Source organism: Carassius gibelio, chromosome B4 (assembly GCF_023724105.1).
Source record: "Carassius gibelio isolate Cgi1373 ecotype wild population from Czech Republic chromosome B4, carGib1.2-hapl.c, whole genome shotgun sequence".
NCBI classification, from domain to species: Eukaryota; Metazoa; Chordata; class Actinopteri; order Cypriniformes; family Cyprinidae; genus Carassius; species Carassius gibelio.
This window is the reverse complement of record NC_068399.1, coordinates 19280462-19293150: the sequence shown is the minus strand read 5'-3', so window position 1 is coordinate 19293150 and position 12689 is coordinate 19280462. Positions and strand designations below refer to the sequence as shown.

The 12689-nt window shown below is 35.7% G+C and overlaps 2 long non-coding RNA genes across 2 annotated transcripts; both read left to right on the top strand.

Moving 5' to 3' along the window:
* The first annotated feature begins 3481 nt into the window (after nucleotides 1-3481).
* On the top strand, nucleotides 3482-4699 carry LOC127956709 (uncharacterized). Its single transcript, XR_008153617.1, has 3 exons — nucleotides 3482-3721; nucleotides 4175-4433; nucleotides 4604-4699. It is a non-coding gene; the product is annotated as an uncharacterized LOC127956709 (long non-coding RNA).
* A 79-nt stretch (nucleotides 4700-4778) lies between these two features.
* LOC127956710 (uncharacterized) lies at nucleotides 4779-6352 on the top strand. Its single transcript, XR_008153618.1, has 3 exons — nucleotides 4779-4829; nucleotides 4958-5022; nucleotides 5731-6352. It is a non-coding gene; the product is annotated as an uncharacterized LOC127956710 (long non-coding RNA).
* The last annotated feature ends 6337 nt before the right edge of the window (nucleotides 6353-12689 follow it).

Below are 12689 nucleotides of genomic sequence, written 5' to 3'. Positions count from 1 at the left end.
TGCTGTCCCTGAGGTGAAGTGTGTGTGTGTGTGTGTGTGTGTGTGTGTGTGTGTGTGTGTGTGTGTGAGAGAGGCTGTGGATGGGCCTGTAAGCTGATAGTGTACCACACCATACTATTAGCATACTGAAGAGGGCCATGAGCTCAAACGGCTTCCTGACCTGAGGTCAAGCTTCATTCAGATTCACAGCCGTGTGGCCAGTTTTTTATATGTATAGATAAATTAGAGATAAAGGGATGAAGTAGTTATAGAAATGCATATCATTTGTATAATGTAATTTGCTTTCAAATGCCTGGATTTTATTTACAAATTTTTATGAAATCTGAGAGTTTCTGACTCTGCATAGACAGCAACACAACTGACATGTTCAAGGCCGTTGTTCAACAGTAATGTTATGAAGCTACGAGAATACATTTTGTGCACAAAATAAAAAATGAAAAAAGACTTTATGCAATAATTCCTTTCCTCCTGTGTCAGTCTTCAACGCACGTTCACGAGAGTCACGATGCATACGTGTGGAGCCAATGTTGTGATGTAGAACCTGCATGAGCTGCGCCTTGTTTACAAGCAAACAAAGATGCACACCATACATAAAACTGTCTTCATTAACATTTCTGATGATATCGACAGACAGGACGACTTGCAATTCTTTGCCCAGTTTTACTTATTTGAACCAAAATATACAGACAATGAAATAAGAGAGATGGACATATGGCATTGTGGCACTCTCATGAACGTGTCAAAGACGGAAGATAAGAAATTGTTGAATAAAGTTATTTTGTTTTCTTTGCACACAAAAAGTATTCTTGTAGCTTTATAATATTACGGTTGAACCAGTGATGTCACATGGACTATTTTTTAACGATGTCCTTACTACATTTCTGAACATGATGTCTGTCTATGGAGGGTCAGAAAGCTCTTGGATTTCACCAAAAATATCTAATTTTGAGTTTCAAAGATGAACGAAGGTCTTATTGGTTTGTAACGACATGAGGGTGAGTAATTAATAACCCAATTTTTTTATTTTTGGGTGAACTATCTCTTTAGTAAGATGCGATTTTATATATATGCATGTAAATAAATAATTCCTATTTTTGTGTTCTTATGTACTAGAAGAGATTGTTTCACTCCAACAGACTAAATATCAAGTTGCTTCAGGTGTGTAGAGCTAAAAAAGTTAATCCAAACAGAAATAGTTGGCTGCATACCTAATTAAATCCAAACGGGAGAATGTCTAGCAATAATATGTTTTATTATATAAATTACAAGTGAATTACAAACTATCATTTTAGTCATTTTATTCATCTGTTTAATTGAGTTTTTGTTGATTATTTTTTGTTATTTTAATATTTTTCATCATAGAGATTTGTTTCTACAGTAGCTTTTTTTATTTCTGAATAATCTTTTCAATAGGAAGCTTTAGTGCCAAAGGGATGCACTGCAACATATTTCATTAGATTAATGAGGTAAAAAGTGTACAACCAAATGGTTGCATGAAGGCTCAAAACCAGCTTTGTATTGACCATATTATATGGAGGAGTGTTCAGCACGACCGTGTTACATGCTCCCCAACCATTACTGTGGTCCATGATGGCGGTAAAATTGGATCACAAATGTGTCAGATAGGTCATTGTATCTTTTAGATGCTACATTGCTCTGGGGAATAAGGCTAGTAAAAGTTTTATTGGCTTGTTTACTGCAGCAATGGGCCGCCTGGTGGTGTTTGGATTGGTCCTATAGATCTGTTTTAGCCACATCCACAAAATCCAAAGCCATTGTTCCTATCCCTGTCAGGGCTGTTATGTAGAGTATTGATGGAACCCCTGCTAGCTGGCCCGTCCCAGAGAGAGAGTTTCAAATGAATTTAGTGAGCACTACAGCTTCTGGACCCTTAAAATCCATCTTAAGTCCCCTCCTGCTGTTTTACTTTCTCTCAGGAGAGACGCCACACGCCACTTCAAGCCCCTGCTGACTGTGCATATTGTCACCTTCTGCTTAACTTCAGCATAAAGAGCCTCTTTTGTATGTAAATCCTCAATGTGATAAAGTTTAGCTTTTAGTGGAAGCTTATGTGTTTGAGCTTATATGGCTGAGTTGTGGATAAAAGAGTGTCCGGGGAGGAAGGAAGAGACAATGGAAGTGGCGTCTTATCGCAGGAACAGACGTGGGGCACCGCCTGGCCACCGAGGAAGATGAGGAGATCACGACCAGCTGGAAGCACCTAACCAGACGGAAGTACATGTGAATCTCTGAATATCTCCTTTAAACCCAGAGAGGGGCCTGCTGGAGTGTGACAAATCTGACCCCGAGCCTCCAGATCTCTCTGTCGGTTAAGCTTAGATTAGGCTGCTTAAATGCAGAGTGTGTTGGCTTTTAACCACACCACTGATAGACATCAGATTCACTGCGCTGAATACACAGGCACCAGAGAAAGAGAGAGGAAGATGAAGAAAACGCAGAGAAAGACCGCCATGTTTGTTTACTTGAGAAGGTAGCTTCAGTCCATCATTTGATCTATCATGCACAACAGCAATCAAGCTTTGGCATTATGGAGGAACAGCTGATGCAGACATATGTTTGCTGTATGAAGATATACCATAGACCTGTGTGTGTCTATACAATATATATTTAAGGTACTTACTGCATAATAAAACAACTTATTATAATAACAGACAAACCTGAAATAAAGGAATTACAATAACAATAATAATTTAATATTTTAAATGTTTATGTTAATATTGTAAATAACGAATATAATATAATTGATATAATAACAAAGTATTATAATAAAATTGTTGTTGCTAAATTTTAGTTTTATTATATTAGATTTTTTCTTTTGGTGTGAAATATAAATAATAATAATAATTATTATTATTTTTATTTTTATTTTAATATTTAATATAAAACAAATCAATATTTAAGTATAAAATATTATAAAACAATAAATACACAGTACTTTTTTACTGTAAATAATAATATAATATAATATAATATAATATAATATAATATAATATTATATAATTAGTGGTCAAACAATTAATCACGATTAATCACATCCAAAATAAAAGTATTACTGTTTATTTATTACGTATTTATAAATACTCACACATGCAGTATTTATATTTTAAATATTTACATTTATATATACAAAATATTTGTATATACATTTATATATTTTTTAATGACCCTGGAGCCGAATAAATAAACGTTTCATTAATGTACTGTATTGTTTATTAGGATAGGACAATATTAAGTCAAGATACAACTTGAAATTTAAGGGTGCAAACAATTCTAAATATTGAGAAAATCACCTTTAAAGTTGTCCAAATTGAGTTCTTAGCAATGCATATTACTAAACAAAAATTAAGTTCTGATATATTTAAGTTAGGAAATTTACAAAATATCTTCATGGAACATGATTTTTAGTTATATCCTAATGATTTTTGGCATAGTTTATTTATATATATTTTTTACCTACACTCTAAAAAACGCTGGGTTGTTTTTTCAACCCAACTGCTGGGTTGAGGCCGTTTGATAGGACTTTGGGATGTTTTAACCCAAGTTTGGGTTGAAAATAACTTTCTTTTTTAACCCAGCGGGGTGGGTTGAGGACGCGGACGTGAAGGAGAGCACGCACGTCACGTCAAAATCGTACGTCTCCAGTGCGAGCAGCCGCCATTTTCTCAGCGTGATAGAAGCGAGAAGCGAGTGAAAGACTATGGTAAGTAACGTTAAATATTCAAAATGTAAAGTTATCTTTTATTGTTTACCCGGTTGTATGAAAGGCGGAAGGTTTTATGAAAGGTGGAAACAAAGGAGCTTAACGTTATATACGTTATATATAAAAAAAACGGACGCGGTTTTCGCCTCGGACACGGAGGTCTTAACTGCCTCATGTAACGTTACTGAACGGAGGATGTACTTTTAATATAACGTCTGTGAATGTATTTTGTCATATTTACATAAGATTTTACATTATCTGTTCTCTTTGAGGCGTTAACAGACTGTTATGGTCACGGTTACGCTCATGTGAATTTGTCTTTTTTTTTCGCGGTTAAACTGAAAGTATGTTTGTCTCCTAAAGGAAACGGCATTGTGTAGTAAAGACTAGCATAATTATGAAGGCTGTTGAAGTGGTAACTGTTAAAAGTATGTTTTACATGTAATGTTTCAGACTTGTCCAGCTCCTGTCTTCATTGTCCTCGCGCTGAGAGTTAAAGACACAGACAGAAGCTGTTTGTGTGAGGAGTCACAGACCTGTGTGAGGATGAGGAGGAGGTGTTCTTCTGAAGAGAGGGACAGACGGTTTAAGGAGAGTAAACTTCAGAATAACATCAAGTTATCTTTATTTTTACTAAGACTAAAATAATGTGTGTGTTTTTTTTAGATGTTGAAATCCAGAGACAAGATAACTTCATTCTTTTGAGACTGATGTGAGTTAAATTATTATTACTTTTTTTTTTTTTAGAAAATTAATGTTTCTGTTGTGTCCTGCCTGTTAACTTCACATTTTGATGCAAAAACAGTGTGATTTTATATATATATGTATGTATGTATGTATATGTTAATATTTTATTGAAACCATTGATGTCCCTCTTTGCAGAACTCAAACTAACTGGAGTTAAGGACACAGACGTCTGCTTGTGTGAGGAGGTGGTTTTCTCAGCTTCTTCTGAAGAGAGGGAAAGATCGTATAAGGCAAGTAAACTTCATAATTTCATGTTATCAGTTGTTGTTTTTTTACTAAGAGTAAAATAATGTTTGTTTTTTGTTTTTGTAGATGTTAAAAGCAAGAGACATGGGAGAGCATCATTCCTTTGAGATTTTATGTAAGTTATTTTTAGAAAATAAATTTTTCTGTTGTCTCCTGCCAGTTTACTTCACATTTTGATGCAACAACAGTGTGATTACGTGCTCATTTCATTAAAACCATTGATGTCTGTGTTTTTTATTGCAGAACTCAAACCAACTTTGGAGGTGTCTGATTTGGAGAGTCATTATTCTTGGTCTTCGCTCTTAGAGGTAAAGTTCACACAAAAAATCATTTACTTGCCCTCAAGTCATTCCAAACCTATAAGACTTTTGTCTGTCTTTACAACATAAATTAATATATTTTTAGTTTTCTCATAATATTTGTTAATCCATTTATAGTTTAGATAATGAGTATTTTCAAGCTTCATAAATATAGAGTTATTGTAGAAGTAAATTCTGATATTTATATATGAATACATCTTAAATTATATGATAGCAAACATGTATGTTCAAAATAAAATACTGGTCTCCCAGACCAGCAATGAAGGACACAAAAAGAGAATATTAAATATATTCATATGTTTTCCAAAAAATGAGCAGATTTTGTATGAGTCTGGAAAAACATGAGGAGAGTAAATTATAAACATTTTAATTATTTGGTGAACTAACGGTTTGAAGAGCAGCCCTCCATGTACGTGAATATTGTGAGGTATGTGAATGTCATGTCTGTTTTAATGTTTCAGTAAAGAAGCTTTCTGAAAGCAATATTTATTCAAACAATATCACCTGTCCTCACACTAGTGCTGCCATTATAGACTTCATGAGAGCTGTGGTGGACTGAGACATTAAACAACCACACAAAGTGTTGAAACTTTAAAACAGATTATTTACCTATCCTTACGGATGTGAATACACCTCTACCTGAAAATGGATAGAGTTTAATTAAATGTTTAATTTTTTCAAATGTGTTTCTCTTAGGCCACTGATGAAGAACAGGCGGTGACTGGATGAATCCTGGTCAGAGAGGAAAATCTTCTTTCCCCTAAACTGATGCAGCGGTTGTTTTAAAGGAGGACGCTGCCCTGGATGATGTAGATGTCAGATGTCACATGCTGTGCTGATGGGGTTTCTTCATGACTACATCAGTTATGCTAAAGAGATCATGAAAATTGACTGTGATGCATGATCTTTATTCATGGACTATGAAACAAACTGTAAGTGTATAATTTGTTTAAAAAAAAAAAGTTAAATGCTTTTTCTGTGTTGTTTAGTAGAAGAGTTTACACTCTGTCATTCATACACCTGCTCACATTCTTTCACACACACACACACACACACACACACATGCGTCTGTTAAATGTTATAATATCAAAGTTAATGTTGTGATTTATTTGTGTACTGTCATGCCAGAATAGTTGGAAAAAAACCTAACTAATTGTAAATTTATTGTATGTGTTTTCGTATATTTTTATACAATATATACAATTGAACAAAGTCCAATTTGATCTTAAGTTATATTCATCAAATGTTCAATGCTTTGTTTATGAACTCTGTAGCTGTTAATGCCATCCTTTTCTGCATTTCTTCTAACATGTTACTTTTTTACTTTACTCTTGTTTTTAATAAATATTTTCCTTTTGGTAATTATTATTTGTGTGTAAAAGTGATATTTAAAATGAACAACATTTGTAGGTTTAATGCCTAGTTCAATTTGGGTTAATTTTAACGTAGAAATGCATTGTTTCCCCACATGGCTGCACTCTGCGAGTTTATTTTCTGCCAGCTGGAGGCGCTAAGAGCGGGAGAGGTAGGTTTCTCCGGTAACGGCTGCAGAGCGGTACTGAGCTCACAAACGCTGCCTTATCAAGCACATGCGAAATGATATCGAACATTTTCTAAATACAGTAGTTTTCCTTCTGAAATACACTGATAAAAAAAAACACCCGCTCTGTTTTTTTTAAACCCTGCAATATAGTCATTTTAAACTATAAAAAAGGCAACCCAGCAGGCTGGGTTAAATATGATAACCCAACTGGTTGGGTTAAAACAACCCAGCGCTGGGTTCGTCCCTTTTTGACCCAGCGCTGGGTTGTCAAAATAACCCAAATTGGGTTGTTTTCAACCCAGCAGTTTTTAGAGTGTATACAGTGTATTGTTGGCTATTGCTACAAATATAACCTACCCGTGCTACTTATTACTATTTTGTGTCCAGGGTAACATATTTATTGTATTTTATAGTATATATAAACATAGCATATGTTTCTTAAAAAAAAAAAATAATAATAATATAAAAAAAAAAAAAATATATATATATATATATATATATATATATATATATATATATATATATATATATGCATGTGTTTGTATTTATATATACATAATATAAAATATACACAGTACACACTCATATATTATGTAAACAAAATATTTTATTTTGGATGTGATTAATCATTTGACAGCACTAATTATAATATAATGTAATATAATAGAATGTGTGTGTGTGTGTGTGTATATATTTGTTTTAGGGTGAAATATGGGTAATATAGGGTAAAAACAATATAATTTTTGAGAGATTCGCTGATTCACAGAGTCACTCTTATGAAGTGTGAAGTGGCTCATTTAATACGGTAAATGTTGGGCAAACGTGAAGCAACGGCAGACAGCTGGCCACGAGCAACCTGACACCAACCGGACAATCAGCTAATCAGGAGATTGAGACAGAGATGAGTTTAAAGAGGCGGCTAGAGAGAAAAAACTAGAGGCAGACACAGAAGGGCATTAGTTTTCCGTAGCCCTTCTGTTGAAATGAAACCATAGTTATCTCAGCCATGGTGCAGAGTTTATTTCAGTTCTTAATGGAAGGCATCTCACGTTTGGCGCAGATGCTGTTTGGCTGTAAAGGGGCCCTCCAGTGCTGTTTCCAATTCGACCACCTGAGAGTGGAAGCCGGAGGGGGCACCAGGGAAGCCCCATAATGCGTTTTATGAGAAGTGGTCTATTGAGTTAAAACATCAGAGATGGAATAGGGCTCTAGCAGCGTGTCATGTGTGTGTTTGTGTTGGTGGGTTATCGTGCCCTAGGGCCAGTACTGGGGCAGTTTGTGAGAGTAGTTGTGGGTGGGACAGTCTATTCTAACCACAGCATAAAGTGAGACTCAGCTGTGTGATGCAGATGAGTTTCATTCAGTCTATCTGACTTGTATCATGACATATAACAGTGCCCGGGGTCCATTTGCACTTATGGGGAGACCATAGGAGTCAGGGTTGGCTAGCTCGACATTTTCGTGTATGTCAGTTGGTCCAAGAGTTACCCTTGCAATATAAAATTCTCAAACCTTTTTCCAAAAGCACAATGCAATACAAGTTTGTATCTATGCCTTTTTGTAATTAATGAGAGTTTTTAGCACATTGACCCTCTATTCATAGTCTCTTTTTTTATTGTGAGGTATAAAATCAACAGTTCACAATAGCAATGGAGAAATCAAACATATGCATGATTTTTGGGCTCTGTGTCAATCAGCAAGTGCAAGCTATAACTGAATTAACTGAATTTAAATCGGACACGAAAAGAAAAAAGACAAAAGGAGTAAACTATTTAAATAAAATGATTATAAATAATTTAAAAGATCAAAAAAAAAAAATCGGTCGAAGTGTTTGATTCTATGGTCTCAATTAAATCTTGAATCTGTCTTTTCAGTGTAGTAGTGTCAGACTTTTGCAGCCCATTGTATTAATATTTCATACGTTTCTATTGCATGATTATCTTGAGTTCTGTGATTTTAGTCGTCCAAACCTCTGCCTGAAGTATTCATACATTTTGAACATTGTCTCTCTCTGAAGTGTCTCCATTAGGAGTGTTTCCACGTCTCTACCCCTCGACCTGCACTCCAACAACAGCAATACTGGTGTTTTTGCTCTGGTTAATGATTCATAGGTTTAAATAATTGATGTTTTTTGGGCATTGAGATACATGGCACATTAGCCCTCAGTCATTCTGATATCTCCATTCCAACACCACCTGCGCATCAGTTTAGTCTGTCTTTTGTTGTACGTGTACGGTGTGAACAGTCGCCAAAAGTTGTTCGCATACATCAATACGTAAGCTTCTCAGGTAGACCTTAAATAATATATATCAATTACGTAATGCTTTATTGTCTTCATAAGTTTCTCTTACAGAGGTAAAGACCATCCAGGAGATATCTGTGACATGATTAATAGCTTTAAATCATAATTAACTTAATTTATTTATCATTCTAACATATGGGACATTTAAGAACAAGTTTTATCAGGAATCAGAGGCCCAGATGGTGATGTCTCCTGGATTTTGTATCTCAAATTGATGACTCATCTTAACTGTGTGAATGACACTGAAGGGCATTTCACATCTTTCCCCTCCCTTGCTAGCAAAAGAACTGAGGTGCAATTCTCGAGGTGCCTGAACGCTACATGAATGATAACACCCCCCTGCTGTCTTCAGCACTGAAAAAACGAGAACGGAAGTATGAATTCTAATTTTAACCGATTGGCAGGCATTGCTTTAGCTGCGTTTGCTAACGCAGACATGCTCTTAAGCTGTTTCAGGGCTTCAGGACTCTTGAGGATACTTGAGGTAACCACTTTTATTCCTGATGATGTCACCTTTAGGGGTCATCTTCAGTGACCCGTGATGCCAGCAGCTGATGTTATCTGCTATAGTGCCTTCTGATCCCTGCAGATGACCTTTTCCTCCCTAGTGAATATAAATAAGAACTTTGAAGTAGAATGGAAAAGGATAAAAAAGAATGGAATGGTGTTGAATGAAATGTAATGGTATTAAATGGAAAAGAGTCCCTTTGATACTTAATTGTTCTGTTAAGTATTGATTCATTTCCAGCAGTAGGTGATCTTTTGTTATTGAATAAGTGCATGGTTTGGTTCATAGCTTGTTCCATTTGCACTATTATTTATATAAATAAATTATAAAATACATTTAAATACAAAATATAAATGTATTGTTATCATTATAAGTTGTATTTATTTTAAATAGTAACAAACTTCGTTTGATTCCATGGTCGAAGTGAATCCTGTCTTTTCTGTGTAGTAGTGTCAGACTTTTTTTTTTCTCCATTCTTTCACCGATGGAGTTTCGGTTCCTTGCTGCTGTCACCTCTGGCTTGCTTAGTTGGGGTCACTTCATCTACAGCGATATCTTTGACTTGATTGCAAATAAATGCACAGACACTATTTAAACTGAACAGAGATGACATCACTGAATTCAATGATGAACTGCCTTTAACATTCATTTTGCATTATTGACTCATTGTTCTCCTAATGAATGTTGTTCAGTTGCCTTGACGCAATGTATTTTGTTTAAAGCGCTATATAAATAAAGGTGACTTGACTTGACTTGACTTTTGCAGCCCATTTTATTAATATTTCATAAGTTTCTATTGCATTATTATCTGGAGTTCTGTGATTTTATTCTTCCAAAACTCTGGTTGAAGTATTCATACATTTTGAACACTGTCTCTCATTATTAATTTAATTAATAATGTTAATATTTTATTATTGACTATTTAAAAACAACAGCAATAACTTGGTTTTTAATGTCTTGAACAACCATCTTCAATCGCTGTTTAGAGATAAATAGAAGCAAGAAATTGAGTTAGTAAGTGCCTTCCAGCATATCTTCAGGCACATTTTTTGGAGGACTGTAGGGAGCTGTGTTTGGAAGAGAGAAGTTCCTTTTTGGGGCAAATTTGGCTCAGATCCTTTCCAAACCTGCTGAGTGAAATTAAAGCTCTGCAAATCAGATTATTGCTTCCCAAGAGAGCTGTCTTGCAGCCAGTGGACAACTGCCTCTACGGTGTACTGTTATCACCACACGTCTCTCCCTTTTACTCTCACTGTGAGTCTGGAAACCAATTTGAGGACAATCAATAGTGGTTGGTGTCTCTTCCCTTTCTTTTGCACATTTACTGGACCATTGTCTTTCAATAAGCCCCCTACATAAATCTAATTTATCAACCACTGACATGTGTGGTTAAATACAGCAGGCTGGAGCCACCATGAAGTATGAGCTGTGCACATCCCCTACAGTATTTAGAATAGTCATTAACCATTTTGGGGTTTTTCAGTAGTTGATTATAAAATTTCCTCCCCCTGTCAAAAATATGTGGAAATACTGTTTAATGTTAAAGGGATAGTTCACCCAAAAATGTAAATCCTGTCATTAATTACTCACCCTAATGTTGTTCCAAACTCGTAGGACCTTCGTTTATCTTCAGAACACAAATTAAGATATTTTTGATGAAATCTGAGAGCTTTCTGACCCTGCATAGACAGCAATGCAACTACCATGTTAAAGGGCCCAGAAGCATAGTAAGGACATTGTTAAAATAGTCCATGTGACATCAGTGGTTCAACCTTAGTTTAATAAAGCTATGAGAATACTGTGTGTGCCAAGAAAAAAAAAAAAAAAAAAAACTTTATTCAACAATTTCTCCTCTTCTGTGTCAGTCTTTGCACTTTCACATGAGTATCACGTCACAAAATGCCTTGAATGTGGTATTTGCGTTGATGTTTATACAGGGTCAAAAAGATCTTGGATTTCATCAAAAATATGTGACCAATCACGGAAAGTAGGGACACAAGTTGGTTCTGGGGCATTTTGAGTTATTCTGAAAGTGTAGTCTCCAAGCTTTCCAACGATGTGTAAAACATGGAAATCTGATAATATTTGGAGAAGTTGTGGCCATTTGAAGGTAGGCACTTAAAAAAGCTCAAAAAACAGAAAATAGCCTCTAAAGATTTTGCAGTTCTCACCTGTTCTCACTGCTGCGAGTGACAATGGGGCCCATTTACATCTCATTTAGATAAGCCATACCCCCTGTAAAGCTCCCCCCGTTCGGGCACACTTTCTCTTTGTCGGGGTCTTCTTTGTGGATGTAACCATCTCCGAAGTTTGCACTGTGCATCTGTTTGCCTCTAAATGTTACGGATTTTCGGTGTAACGGCCACGGTTCAGCTCGTCTGCGATCATCTTTGCAGCGTACATCTTCATTGAATTTTGATATCAGCTAGAGCTGGCCAGAGCACTGCATATTAAGTAGCCACGCTTCCCTCAGAGGGCGGGGGCAATAACAAAAGAAACAAAAGCCGGCTTATCCAGTATGGAAATACACAGACAATTAAACGTTCCTACTGCGCGCTAGAATCTCCGACAAACAACCTGATTTCAACCTCAAAATGTGGGCTTTTAAATATACCAATACTGCTATCTCAAACACGGAGAGACTTCTTTGTGATCTCAACTAACAGATTCTGCAAAAAAACAAAAATCACCAATTTTGAAAAAAAAAAAAACGGTTCTTTCTCATTTTGCTCGAAAGTTGTGCTGCCGACTTGTGTTACTGGTTTCCGTGACGGGTCACATATCTTAATTTGTGTTCCGAAGATGAACTTACAGGTTTGAAATGACATGAGGGTGAGTAATTAATGACATAATTTTAATTTTTGGGTAAACTATCCCTTTAACTAATATTGTAGTTTTAATGTCAGTACCAATGTTAAAAGCTGGGTGGTGAAGTTTGTAGTTTGTCTAGATGTTTTTTCAATGCTTATGACAAACTGTTCTATGGGATATAGGTTTTTGATGCCAATTTTAGCTTTGGATGTGACTTCAAGTCCTCCTGAACGGTTATGGTAAGCAAAAGATAGAAGCTCTTGCTGTCATCTTACTTTACTTGAGTCGCAAACTAAAGATTGGCGATGCGCAAACACATTGAAAGTTCATTACAATGACCACTAGGGTGGCGATTTGCAACCAGCAAAAACTGCACCAGAAGGCGATACATTCACAGCTAATCAGACGATATTTGATGTTCAATGTGCAGAAATAAGTGGTGAGGATTTGGACCAAAAAAATTTCACAGTGGCCCACACAGCAGGCATAGA